Source organism: Scylla paramamosain, unplaced genomic scaffold (genome assembly GCF_035594125.1).
Source record: "Scylla paramamosain isolate STU-SP2022 unplaced genomic scaffold, ASM3559412v1 Contig12, whole genome shotgun sequence".
Classification (NCBI taxonomy): domain Eukaryota; kingdom Metazoa; phylum Arthropoda; class Malacostraca; order Decapoda; family Portunidae; genus Scylla; species Scylla paramamosain.
This window is the reverse complement of record NW_026973677.1, coordinates 380,001-393,276: the sequence shown is the minus strand read 5'-3', so window position 1 is coordinate 393,276 and position 13,276 is coordinate 380,001. Positions and strand designations below refer to the sequence as shown.

The window sequence follows — 13,276 nt, the reverse complement described above, 5'->3', positions numbered from 1 at the left end:
CTCCTCCCATTCATTTTCCGTATCCTCTTTCTTCTTCTCCCACTTCTATCCTTTCCCTCCTCACTATATTTTCATCTTGTCTATCCTCCTTTATTTCCTTTGCTTTCCATCCTTTCTTTCCATCTCTCTCTCTCTCTCTCTCTCTCTCTCTCTCTCTCTCTCTCTCTCTCTCTCTCTCTCTCTCTCTCTCTATCTCTATCTCTCTCTCTCTCTCTCTTTATCACTGTCTCCTCACCTTTCCTTTCCTTTCCTTTCTTTTCCTTTACGCTCCATCATCTTCTATCTTTCCTCTATTTCTATCTCACTCTCCCTTTCTCACTTTTGTCTTCTTGTCTTCCTCACTGTCTTCTCACCTTCCCTTTCCTCTCATTTCTTTCCCTTGGTCTCCATCCTCGCCTCCCATTCCCCCTTCCAGGTTCTCTCTCTCTCTCTCTCTCTCTCTCTCTCTCTCTCTCTCTCTCTCTCTCTCTCTCTCTCTCTCTCTCTCTCTCTCTCTCTCTCTCTTTCTCGGTATTCTTTCCACCCGAGGAATTATAATATGAAATGAACAACAGGCTCGAGGAAAACGTAAGCGCGGATCCGATTCCTTCTCCATTAACATGAAAGCATTGTTAAGTAAAGGAGCAGCAACGTTCGCGGCAACACCCAGGCCCGGGGGACAATCACTACCACGTGTTATGTATTTACCTTGCCTCGCTCCCTGCAAATAGTAAGACTCCCTCACCCCCAGTTCTGTGATATCTTTTTAAAGGCGTGGGTCTCGAGGAACAGTCACTGTTTCTCGTGTACTCCCCAGCTACAAGGCGCTGGATTCTCAAATGCTTAAGTTTAGGGTCTTATCTTTTTTTCTGACTTGCTTTAGGGGTGATTTTTGTGTTTTTTAAAGAATTTCGAAAAATTTTCTAAAAAGTTTTTCAAGATTCTAGTGACAGCTCAGGAAGTGGTCTATATCTTTAATGGGCAAAACACTCACGGAAAAGCGACTAGCGTACTCCGCGGTTTTGAAGGTATTCCTGATGAGGGTACAATGAGTCTTAGAATATGAGGAAAGATTTCATCGCCGCTGTGTCTAGTACAATCCTGTTAATCAATCATTACCGTTATTACATTAATGTGATATTCCCGAGATACTGAATAATTGTTCCATTTACACTCCACCTGTCACTAAGATCATGCGAGATGTAAAATGAATCTCAGTTATCTCAGTTTTACTTCCTTCACCAAACTACGATGAGTATCAAGGCATCTCCATAAATAAGCTGCCGACTTTGTGGAATCTATACCTTTTGTGGGGGGAATGGCGTACCTGGTGCTTTCTTTTATGCCTTTTTACTATTATTATTATTATTTTGTTTTTTTTATTTATTTATTTTTTTTTTGTATTCTCGGTTGGACCCAAGGTCCATCTACACTGGTCAGCCAGCCGAGCGGGGGAGGAGGGGTGATGACGTCATCCACGCCACACTTCCTGCGCCACCCCAGCTCAGTGCTCACTGACAGCTGACTTTTGGCGGGAAATTCGGGTACTTTGGCCTCACGCCTGGAGTTTCCTGTTGTTTACATATCGCTTGTGGACACTGGGCTAGCTGGAGTGTTCATCAAACCCTCCACAGTGCTGTAAACAACTAAACATGCCGAACAATTGCTCAGTGTTTGGATGCAATACACGAAAAGAAAAACAGGTTTAGCCATTAAGTATTTCAAGTTTCGCAAGGAAAAAAATCGCAGACAGCAGCGGATTCAAGCTTGTTCCCGAGGTGATGTGTTCAGTGTAGACAATGCAGTGATATGTTCCATGCATTTTATAAGTTCTGACTACAAGGATGATTTAAAGCATCGTCTCTTAGGCACTGAGGCACCCAAGAGTTACAGGACACTGACAGATCCCTTAATTTACCTCAAGGTAGGTTAAATTGATGAATTTTCTAAATGATTATTGCATGCCTCTGTGGTGCTTATAGTGCTATATAGCCTACCTGTGAAGCAAAGGCATTACCAGTGTTATTTAGGTATAAGCTTACTTCAGTTTCAGCTCCAACTCGTTTTCACTGATGAAAGTATAATTTTCTGATAGTGGAAATGAATCTAAGCAAGGCCAATGTAAATTGGCCTTGATTCTAAGACTCTTCTTGTATGGCATTTCTATCAGAAAAACGTGTTTTTATTACTAAAAACGAGTTGGGGCTTAAATTGGAGTATTGGTACAGGGAGGGTTAAGCTGATGTTAATTTTATGAATTAAAAGTGTAAGGGCAAGATGCAGTGAGAGGTCTGCCAGGACAGAAAAACGTGGACACAAAAGAACTGTGCACGAAACATTGTCTGAAGCTGAATATGAATCAAGAATCGGGAGAGGGAACAACAGTGATGCACTGCCAGCTAGCGCAACTGAAAAATCTACAAAGACAACAAGTAGTGGGGAAACAAGCTTACAAGATGTGTTGGCTCATCATGCCAATGTAATAAATGAAAGTGATCAATGTGAAAAAGAAGAGGGCACAAGTGATGTGAGTGGCAGCAGTGTCTGTGAACTGCTGCTTCACAAAATTTAGCAGCTGGAAAATGAGAATAAAGATTTGAAAAAAAAAAAAAAAACAGAATGCTGCTTTGAAAGAAAAAAGAAAAAAAAAACATATCTGATCCATCAGAAAACGAAAGTGAAGTGCATTGTATCATTGAAAACATTTTAAAACCCATTTTCAGCAAAACACAAATTGATGCAATCATAAGTAAGAAATATGTTAGACACTGGCCAGATGAAGACATATCAACGGCATTAACTCTGAGAAACATGAGTCCCAAGTGTTATGAATATCTGAGAACTGAGAAGGGGCATTCCTTTGCCATGTAAGTCAACATTAAATGAACGAGCCAAGAATTTTGATTGTGAACCTGGCATTCTGCATTCTGTTTTGTCACTTATGAAAACTAAATCAAATTTTGTTAGTCCACAAGAAGATTATGTGTAATATCGCTAGATGAAATGAGCATCGCAAGTGAATGGAGTTATGATAAGTGTAAGGATATACTCTACAAACCTCATGACAATCTTCAGCTTGTGATGCTGAGTGGACTTGTAGCAAAACGGAAGTAGCCAATTTATTATGGTTATGATATATCTGACATGCACGAAATTTGTATAAGTTTAATAAAAGAGGTTGAGTGTGCAGGATACCCTGCTGTTGCAATTGTTCATGACTTGGGATCGAGTAATCTGAAGATGTGGAAAGATTTTGGCATTGATCCTGTGGCAAAAAAAAATTTTTCCTTTAAAAACCCAACTGCCCCTGATCGAGATATTTTTGTCTTTGCAGACGTTCCACATTTGATTAAGCTGATAAGGAACAATTTTCTCGATTCAGGGTTTTATTTACAGGATGGAAGCTTTGTGAATGATTCTTGTATTCGTGAAATGATGACAGCAAGTAAAACTGAATATGGTTTAGCTTACAAATCAAATGAAATGCATGTAAATATAGAGGGCCCACAGCGACAGCGGGTTATGTATGCAGTTCAGTTGATGTCAAAGTCATGTTCTAGTTCACTGAAATATCTTGGAGAGAGAGAGAGAGAGGTCTGTTGAAGAGTAGATGTTGGAAGGAAACTGGTGACCTCATAGGTCTTGTTGATGAATGGTTTGATGTGCTGAATTCCTCACATAAGTTTGGTGAAAAACAATCACTTCATGCATTTAGAATGAACTTTGATCATCAGGATAGTGTTTTAAACAGGATAACTGAGGTAATAACTTCAATGAGATAAAAAAAACCCAGTGTCAAAAGGCCTCTATAAATTTCAGAAGTGAGTGATACTATCACCTCAGTCAATAACAGGACTGTACAGAATGCTGTAAAAGTCTTTCGACCTCAAGTATATTTTAACTAGAAATCTAAATCAAGACAGCCTGGAGCATTTATTTGGGTACATACGGCAAATGCGAGGAACATACGACCATCCAAATGCTGTAACTTTTAAATATCGCCTCAAACACTTACTCCTAGAAAAAGACGTTACATTTCTTGCTCAGAAACCAACTACAACTGCAGCAAATTTTGACTGTTTGACAAATAAAACTAAACTTGAGAAAAGGGAAAATGAAGTTTCATGTTTTGATGAGAGGCAGTTGGCATCAGAACTGTACATTACTAGTCTCTGCTTCAAAGATTTGGATGTTGGGCCTGATGTAAATTATGAGTATGATAACATTGATGAAAACCTAAGAGACTGTGTAATCTCAGTTTCTAATCCACAGAAAGCAATCCACGTAGTTATAGAAGAAGAATCTCTCAAATACATTGGTGGTTATATTGTTAAAAAAATTTAACACAAAATAGCCTCACTTAGGCCACAAAGCAAGTGAGTGTAGGCCTACTGCCATGGCTAAAACATGGATTGATGAAGTAAACACAGGTGGATTGTTTGCTCCTGCTGACACCTTCTTTTCCCAGTTAACAACTATGAGAGAAACATTTCAAGTAATACACGGTGACAGTCTCAAGGAAGGAAAAGAGTGCTTCAAAACGCTTGTTCGTGAATTACAAAATGTTGGACTTGATGTGCCTCATCATGTCATATCATTTTTTGCCAAAATATCTTTTCACCAGGACTATATTACCTGTTTGTCTTTGTTGTTTAGGTTACGATTAAGTGGTTTATATTTAATAACAAATATTGAATATTTATGCTAACATTATGAATGGTGTGAACTTAATTTTTCTTTGTATTATGACTACTGTTTGCCATAATTATTATGAATATATTTGTGCTTACAATAGACCCTTTAATATTCCATTTATTCATCCAATTAGTAATGCATCTAGGTAATATGTAATGCTGTTAAAAAAAAGGGGTAGGGGAAGAGATAACAGGCTCTATGTGTAGTCAAGTTAAAGTCAGTACTGTGAGTGGCGGGGAGGTGTGGCGTGGATGACGTCATCACCCCTGCTACCCCCAGCTCGGCTGGTTGGCCAGTCTACATGGACCTTGGTTGGACCCTAACACTTGCAAAACAAAAAGCCGTCAAAGTGTTGATGCAGAGCCAGACAAAAAATGTGGAGGCGGCGCAGCGTGACACAGTGGTGGAGAACCCCCGTAACTCTTGCTCAACACTAGCACTGAGTTAGTCACTCGTGTAAGCAAACAGAGGAAATAATGTGTTGTTTGGAAGGCTTTAACGCGGCACCTCACTGAGCGGCGCATAAATCCTTTAGATAGTGACGTTATAATAGCACGTGTGTGTGTGTGTGTGTGTGTGTGTGTGTGTGTGTGTGTGTGTTTTACCTCGTATGATGCAGGAGTTGCGTTAAGCACATACTGTCTTGTCTCTATTTACTTTTTATCGGGCTTATAAGTAAGGCCGTGAATATTCCCTGCAATCACCACTTTAGGGAAACTGCCATTCAAGTTATACAGCAGTAAAGTTTTGTAATGTTTCAAGCTCAGGATCATAATGTGTTCCTGCGATATGCTCGTAATCAAAAGGCATAGACATCTAATAGTCGTGTGATCTAATTTTCCTGCTCTGAGCCATTTTCTTGTCATTTCCTTTCCATCTGTGTACAGTACTAATACTGGCACCTGAATTAACAAGTTCTCAAACAAATACCGCATCAAGATTCTGAAAAAAATACTTTTACAAACCACTGTCATTACATACTCTTTTCCCAGTAGTTCATTAATATCCGCGTTATTATAAAACTGCCGTATTTTGAAACGTTGCGGACTTTCGTAAGGAAAATTTTCAACAACACACATTATTCGTCGGGTTTCCATGGTTATTTTTTCTCATTCGTGGCGCAGAAGCCTTGTTAAACTACCACCAGAATGATGACCACCCTTGAAATCCCTTTAAACTTTCCCGAGGGTCAGTTAATGTATTTGAAATAACACACTGAATCGTTTGAGAGTAATGGACAAGTAGATTTATTGAGCAATGCACGAGAACGAGAAGGCAACACACGTCCGGTTCTGTGAGCGCGTTCTAATTTTACAGCAGGCAACTGAAGCTTTTCTTCAATGAGCTTCGACACTGCTATGGCTGTTTCTTCTTCCCATGTTTCACCAAGTTTTTCTTCAATCCCACTTATGCGTAAATTATTTCGTCTGTTATAATCTTCTTGGTAATTCTGTTTTTGTTCAAGGTCCTTAATTTGTGACTTCAAAATTTCACTTGCGAATTTCCTGAGCTCTTTTACTTCACTTTGTAGATCCTTGACTTCGGCCTGAGAAAACTCCAGGCTTCGAGTTAGGTCCTGGATGGTTACCTCTGCTTCCCGTATTCTTGACTTGAACTGGTCAACTACAAAATCCATGGCGGTATGGAAAGTCTTTTCTTGAGAATCAAGCAAGACTTTAATAACTTCGGTATCCATTGTGAAGACCAGCTAAGTTTCAGCACGAACAACAGAGTTCCAACACGGAAACCGAGCACAGCCAGGCACATCCGCTTGCCACCACAGCCTGTGTGTGTGTGTGTGTGTGTGTTAGAAGGTCCGCGCACAAGGCTGGTGAAGGTCTGACGATGTCACTCCCGCTGTCCATCCTAATGGCTAATATACTCGTAAAGTGATAGTAGAGAACAGGGTGATGACCAACAAACCACACTCCTCCTCGAAGGCCGCGTCCAATTAGCCACCTCATCAACGTAGATACAAGTTCCAAGTAACGTTAAAGACAGTGTTCCCCTTCTCGTTTCCTTTAATCACCGAGTTGAGGTGTGTGTGTGTGTGTGTGTGTGTGTGTGTGTGTGTGTGAGAGAGAGAGAGAGAGAGAGAGAGAGAGAGAGAGAGAGAGAGAGAGAGAGAGAGAGAGAATGCACACGTTTCAAGAGTCACAGAAGCACCTGATTGAACCATTAAACGCCAGACATCGTGTTACTATTACAAATAACAAAACAACATGTGCAAATAAAACAACATTACCCTTAACAACACCTACGGTCAGCGTCAATTAACGCATCAATACACACATGAAATCATCTTCATTTGAACAACCATCAATAACCAATGGGTAGCAACTCTCACCATAAGAATGACCGTAACTAGAGGGTCAAGAATACGCGACAGAGACATACATGCTCTCTCTGCGTCAGATTACCCGAGCTGGTAGTGACCTTCTATATACCATGGGGACAGGAACAACCAATGAAGAGTGTGAGAGGAAAGTGGGACAGTCTCGTCAGCGTGAGCGTAGCGAGGCGGCAATCCGTAGTAAAAGTGAAACCAAGCTGTGGGGGAGTGGTGCTAAAATGCTACCACTTCCCGGCGTTTTTTTTAATCTGAAACTTAGCGAGCGTAAGAATGTCACAGGCAACCTAAGTTAATTTGCTTTGCTACATATATTCTTTTATACTTGGCTCATATCATAGCTAACAAAGCCAATGAATTTAATTTTCATTTTGCAAATGTCGGGAAGAAAACGTATGAACAAACACAAGAGTTCCTCCATGGTGAAAATGTATCTGATGCAAATAATTTTAATGTAGCTTTAGGTGACGATGATCTTTTTAGACCTCATCCTGTAAGTGTTGAAACTGTTATCCTCACTATCAAAAACCTAAAAGAAACTAGTTCTGTAGGTTCGGATGGCATTTCAATGAGATTTATTAAGGATGCACTCTATGTTATAGCTTTTTATTTGACGTGTATCATCAATACTTCAATTGTAACAGGCATCTTTCCTACATCCTGGAAACACGCACTAGTTGTACCAATACTCAAAACCGGTGATGTTAATGATCCAAATAATTTTCGACCCATCTCTCTATTACCTATCATATCAAAACTATTAGAAAAAGTTGTCACTAATCAACTCATGTATTTCTTGGAATTTAGTCAATCATTGTCTAACACCCAACATGGCTTTCGTCCAAAACTGTCAACAGAGACTGCACTTACTGTTATCACAAACAAAATATATAGCAATATGGACTCTAAGAAAATTACATTGTTAACCTTGTGTGACCTCTCTAAAGCTTTTGACAGTGTCAGTCATGAGATCCTTTTAAAAAAATGTTCTGCAATAAAAATGGACATCTTCTGGCTTAAAAGTTACATTGAAAACAGAGCTCAGTCTGTCTGTCTCAATAGCACAGTATCTAATAAACTTAACGTAGCTTATGGAGTCCCACAAGGTTCAATTCTCGGACCCGTTTTATTTTCGATTTATGTAAATGACCTTAATGAGAGCATCAACGAATGTTGTCTAACACAGTATGCTGATGACACTCAGTTTCTCCACGCCGACACTCCAAATAACCTTGTAGCTCTCATCTCTAGAACGGAAGAAACTCTGCGGAATGTAAAACAGTATTTTCTTAGAAACGGGCTGATGTTAAATTCAAAGAAAACACAATGTATCTTCATTGGTAACAGACAACTTCTGTCACAGATTCCTCCGAACACCATAATAGACTGTGATGGAGACTTCATTTACCCAAGCTCTCATGTTAAAAATCTTGGTGTTTTCATTGATAAATACATGCTTTTTGACGTACATATTGGTGAATTAACAAAGAAAGTAATGGGTGCATTAATGTTCATTAATAGAATAAGCCAGAACTTTGATAAATCAACAAGAATACTTGTAGTACAGTCACTAGTTCTCAGTTTAATAAATTACTGTATTGTAATATGGGGTACAACTAATGAAACTTTGCTGCACAATGTTCAGAAATTGCAAAATTTTGCAGCTAAAGTAGCTGTTGGGTGTACCAGAAAGTATGATCATGTAACCCCCTTCATAAAAGAGTTAAAGTGGTTGAAAATCAAAGAGAAGCACACCCTTGATAAATGTACAACTGTTTATAAGGCTGTCAATAACTGTTATCCAGACTGGTACCTCAAATTTCCCACAGTTAGAGAACACACTACAAGCAACACAAGACAGCTCTATAACCTTTATGTGGGTAGAGCTAGAACAGACTCTGGTGCCAGAGCCATTACGATACTTGGACCAAAGTTATGGAATACACTGCCCACCAATGTGATCAATTCTGAAAGCCTTTATGCTTTTAAGTCTAGACTTAGCGAAATTCTTTTAAATAATTATTAGTCAATGTTATCATAGCACAATTATTTTAAATGACGTTTACTAAATGTTAAATACAGAGTAGCAAAGAAGTTTTGAGTCAATCTACTTTTTATTGTGTGTGCGTGTGTGTGTGTGTGTGTGTGTGTGTGTGTGTGTGTGTGTGTGTGTGTGTGTGTGTGTGTGTGTGTGTGTGTGTGTGTGTGTGTGTGTGTGTGTGTGTGTGTGTGTGTGTATTTTATTTGCTATTATATATTAAACATGACTACCTATGTAAACCAATCTGTAAGAATAACCATGTCTCATGGAATAATAAAGAATCTGAATCTGAATCTGAATATCCATGGTAAAACAGAGAGGAGGAGGAGGAGGAGGAAGATAGCTATCAGTTAAAGATTTACTGCTTCTTTTTAATGGATATTGTAATTCATTACCATGTAGCAGAAGGTTCTTCAATACCCATTAACCCAGCTCGAGTTGGCTTGGAGACAATTAGGAAAGCAGCACACACTATACAAAACTGTCACAAAGGAAAAGCAGAAACACAAAATAAAATAAAATATATAAAATTAATAAATAAATAAATAAAGGAAAATGTATATATTATTTTTTAAATCTATTCTTTTCTGACCACCTGAAAGAAAACAAATTTTCATATACAATGCAATATAGTACAATGAAACAAGGTAAGACAGAGTAGAGGATGTAGGGGAATTATGCAGGGGTGGTGATGTAATAGCCTTCTCCGGAACACTCGTATTTCAAGAAGGCAGCAATCAAACAAGACTCAGCTCAGTCCATCGTGGTAATGCAGTGATGAAGCGCTGCACTTTATGCAGTTATCCCTGGGAACAGTGAGGCCCACAATGCCACTAAGTATGGACAATGCTCACTAACTGCTACAGGCCTCAGTGATCCACAGCCCATCATAGGATGAAAGTACCAGCAACGCCTGCTAACTTCCAGCAATCAGTGCTAGGTAGCTCACTCTATGATAGTTATGCTCTACATAAGTACACTTTCGTTATGAACTTTAAAGAAAAGAAGGAAGAGGAGAAAAAGGGATATTAGAGAACAGACAGGTCTGGAGGGAGATGTTCTATGGGAAGCTAAGGAGTTCTAAAGAAAAAAGGCTTGGAAGGAGAGACGAAAGGTGGGAGGGGCATCGAGATAGGAGGTGAGGGAGGGAGAGGGTTAAAGGGTTACGTTACAAAACACACGAGTAAGCCGTGCAGCGTGTGACGGAGGAGGTTCGTCTACACCCTCACGTAGTTTGCGGTGTTGCGACTTTATTATGCCTCACAGAATACACTTAATTTAAAGGAGAGATAAATCCCTCCTTATCTCGTCCCCTCTAAGGCAGCCTACCTCTCTAATATATAAATCTGTCTTTTTTTTTTTTTTTTTCTCCTCCTCGACCGCTTTTTTCGTGGCATGGTGGGTGGAGTGAGCGACGATGCCCTCTCACCTGCAGCAGCAGCAGTACTTTAGCATCCTACAGTATCCGGGATTCATAAATAGCGATTGAGGTGAAAGCTACATCCTCTACGAGAGTCGGTGAGTCAAGGTGTTAGTGAGTTGTTCACGTTGGACCTAACCAGAGCTCCAGATAAAAGTTGAGAAATTAATAGAGAATTGAAACTTCTGAAAATATTATAAAGTAAACGTTGAGATAACGGATAAACAACTGTACATGTAAATAAATGTCTATAAATATGAATAAATAAATAAAAAAGTAAATAAATATGTTATAAGAATAAATAATTCTTACAATTAAAAATGAAACAAAGTAAAAACTGAGATACGAATGAAGAATTGACATTTATGAAAATAAACACCTAAGTGAATAAACAAATATATAAACAACAATATGTAATAGCGTGGAACTCAAACCGAAATTTAAATCTGGACTTGTAGAAACTGGGAATTGGAGTACGAGTCAAGTGATGATGAGGTGCACAAAGCCGACACACTCGCCTTACCTGCCTTGTGTGCTGGATTTTTTTTTTTTTTTTTTTTTTTTTTTTTTTTTTTTTTGCTGTCTGGAGGTGACCCGAGGCTGAGATGCACCACGAAGCTAACACATGCTCGCTCCTGCACACACACACACACACACACACACACACACACACACACACACACCGATAACAATACGTACTGGAGGCCACAATGTCTCATGGACAAAACCGCAAACGTGCATCTCAGCTGTTTCTTAATTTGGAGAGATGAACTCGGATTTCTGTCCCACAACAGCATCACTATCAGCAGCAGCAGTAGCATCAGCGGTCACAAATATCAGTAAATAATTAGATGAAAATAGTTTACTACCAATGAACTTGTGCACACTATGACTCGTATAATATTTCTTGAATAAAGAAATAAGCTGTCCTACAACAGCTTTTATTTTGTTTTTCTTGTTCAAACTCGACTTCTTTACCATCAGCACGTCTCAGTTCATAATTTTATTTTAATTTTCTCTTTTCTTATCTTTGCGCGTACAGGCCACCACTCAACTCCCAAAGGCCCAAAAATCGGTGAAAGACCAGTGAAGGAGTCCAACTAAAAATGACTTCGTTTTACAGGCGTGGGTGGGTGGGGAGGCTCTTTCGAAACTTCCTGACCATTTTTCATAATTCAGGTTTGGAAGGTTGAGCTCTTTGCAATAGTTGAGGCATTTTTCATATTGCGGGTCAGAGTAGAGTGGGAGTGCCTTTCGTCTGTTACATGAGCGTTTTTCACTTCACAGCTTGTGGGAGAGGAAGGTGGCAATACTTTTCAACTACTCGTACATATTAAACACTTTTCATTTCATAGACTGACACTGATGGTGGGAGTGCTTTTACTCTTTTACCTGAACACTTCTCATTCTACAGTGTGGGATGGGTTGGGTAAGGAAAATGCTTCCATCGTTACGTTACTGTCCAGCCCTTTGGCACTGCCCAGTCTTCGCGGCGCGGGCTTGCTAAGTGCGGGAACAAATGGGGGGGATGATCATTAATGGAAAAGAGCAGCTAGTCTCATCCTAAATACTAGTAGTAAAGCGAGTAGTAATATTACTTAAGGTTCTGTATTATTAGCGACTCTTAAACTCTATCGTCCCTCTCCATTTATACAACAAATTGACTTTTTTATTCATTCTAACCTTTCTCCCTCTTTCCTCACCTTCGCGACCCACACCAGGTGAGATGAGACACTCATAATGGCTATAATTTTAAGTCCATCAATACTGTCCATCTAATGACAAAAATAACTTTTTTTATTCATCCTCATTATTCCCTTATTTTCTGTGACGAACACCATGAAAATAATAGGTGTGTAACATTTGTACTACTGAGATCGATCATCTAAGACCATTAACAGGTTTTTTTTTTTATCTATTTTGCTTCTTTATTTTATTTATTTTTTTTTTCTTTTTTTCCACCTGCATGGCCACGATGAGATGCAAGACACGTACAAGTGACACGTTTACCATCAACACCTGTGATCTCTATCCAGTAATTGGTAAAAATGACCTCTTTTCTCTTCTTCCCTAATTTGTCCTCTCGTACACTTCTAAGACCTCCATCAGGCCGAGGCAGAGTGCATGTAATAGTTGCACTAATAATATCTGTCCCCCAAGTCCATTCACTTACTTGAATTGCCTTTTTTTCTTCTATCCGCCTCCATGTTTTCTTCTTTTACCTCCGTAGCACACACTCCATCAAGTCCGAGATATATAATATATAAACGTTTAAGGTCATTACTGTCTATTCACTAACATTGCTTTTCTTTATTTATTTTTTCTTTATTTTTTTTTTCTTATTAACTTTTGACTTCAATTTGTTGTTGTTGTTGGTCTCTCTCTCTCTCTCTCTCTCTCTCTCTCTCTCTCTCTCTCTCTCTCTCTCTCTCTCTCTCTCTCTCTCTCTCTCTCTCTCTCTCTCTCTCTCTCTTTCCTTGACCTGCAACAAGAGATAAGAGGTAAGAGCCACGTAGCAGTGTTGCTCTGGCCAAGGACGAAGATAGGAGCATGCCCTGAAGTCACTAGCAAAAGTTGGTACTACTCTTTTCCACGGGTCAAAACGTAAAATACAACCCACAGCCTCATAATGCATGTTCCTCTCGTGGCGTACTAATCTACTGGGCCATAAACTCCGCTGGTTTACCGCCGCAACGCCTCAGCGATATAAATGATAATTATGTCTGGAACGACGCCCAGTGAGCGGCGCTGACCGTTGCTAAGGATAGCTGGCATCAGTTAGCAGAACAGC

General features: G+C 39.4%; 1 long non-coding RNA gene across 2 annotated transcripts in view; it reads right to left on the bottom strand.

Annotated features, from left to right (window-relative positions):
• The window catches only part of LOC135097119 (uncharacterized), a 123,759-nt gene that overhangs the window by 30,990 nt on the left and 79,493 nt on the right, over positions 1 to 13,276 (bottom strand). Inside the window, exon 4 of one of the 2 annotated variants that reach the window (XR_010265386.1) lies at positions 13,088 to 13,276. This exon is cut by the window's right edge and continues 516 nt beyond it. The exons of the other annotated variant lie outside the window; for it this stretch is intronic. This is a non-coding gene — a long non-coding RNA (uncharacterized LOC135097119). Of the gene's footprint in view, positions 1 to 13,087 lie in introns of those variants that run through there. 2 annotated transcript variants of the gene reach the window in all.